We start from the raw sequence: 1,520 nt of genomic DNA on the forward strand, positions 1-1,520 counted from the left end.
CTTTTAATCCTGAATCCAGATCCTGATATTCAGTGCTTTAATCCTACGATCGCCATCTAGTGGACATGAAAAATAATACAAGGAAGACAAGAGACACATTGCAGAGACATCTATTGTCCGCAATTACTTTTGAAAGGTGATGACAGATGATGTACTTTTTTTTGTTGAAGATATTTTTCTTTAATCTAAATTACGTTTGTGATACTTTTATGAGCATACACATTTATGCCATCAACATTTGGTTGAAAACAAAATAGGCCACCACAAACGTGACCAAAAATGAAAAATAAAATTGATTTCCCATGAAGGCTAACAATTGTGTATTATTTCAGTTAACAACTTTGCCATCTTATTTATATTGAAACATATTTTAAGTAAATTGTACAGCACATTTTGCTCTGGTAATCCACTGGAAATCCACCCCTCTGGTGGGATCAGGATAATCCAGTTTTTTGGGATCAAACTGATTCCAATCCTGTGTTGTCGTTGGAACTACCCTTTTGAAGATTTGATCCAGATTAAAGCTTGGATTGGATTTCCTGATCTGATCGGATATCAAAGTGATCCTAATCCTGTTTTTTGGTTTTGAATTTCCCAAAATCCAAATCTGACTTGATCAGATAGGGATTAAAAGTGTTGAACTCCTGGGCCCAGGTGTTTGGTTAGAAAATAGCCCCCCCTGCTGCAAGCACAGAAACCCCATGCATTGTTTTTCCTTTAACCTTCACTGTTCTGACAACTACAGAACATACTGCAGTCTGTAACAGCTGTTGTTGTTGGCTGCAGCATATTTGATTTTAAATGAAGAATGAAAAGAACTGAGAGTGAAATTTGATTTAAGCTGCTCTGAGGGTGTTTATAACCAGAATAACCGGTGTGGTAACTGTATTTAATAATTATAGGTCTATGTATCAAATGGCTGTGAATGCTGCACTGCATCTTTTACAGATATGAACAACCTCTGACCCATGAAGCTGAAAAGTCAGCACTCACTGTATCCCTTTGTCATCGTTTGGATTCAAATCTTGCAGTAAAGTCAAGAGAAATAAAATGTGCCACTGTGCGAATTACTTTTGGACTGCACTCTTCACAGTATTAATACTGTGAAGAGTGCAGTCCAAAAGTAATTCACGGTTCACGCCACGCCTCAATGCCTCCTTTTAATTGTGATGGGTGGTGATATTAGAAAAACTCTCTCTCACCTGACAGATCCACTCTCCATTATAAACTGAGGCCAAATGAAAGCAGAATTGAAAAATATAAATCGAAGCACACAGAGACAGGCTTGCAGGTCAACTCATAGTTTAAGATTCACTGGGTTACACATGGCCAAGGTTAATATTGTACCTGATATCATCTCATAAACACATCATAAATACATTTCCAAAACAATAACAGAAAAAAAAATCCGTATTTCCAGAATCATCCTGAGAATCAGCACGTTATTGTTTGCATTTTTCTTTCTGTATAATAGTGCCAATGTAAAAATATTGCTCAGTATTGTGTTTTAGATATAGTTT

Source organism: Gymnodraco acuticeps, unplaced genomic scaffold (genome assembly GCF_902827175.1).
Source record: "Gymnodraco acuticeps unplaced genomic scaffold, fGymAcu1.1, whole genome shotgun sequence".
NCBI lineage: Eukaryota > Metazoa > Chordata > Actinopteri > Perciformes > Bathydraconidae > Gymnodraco > Gymnodraco acuticeps.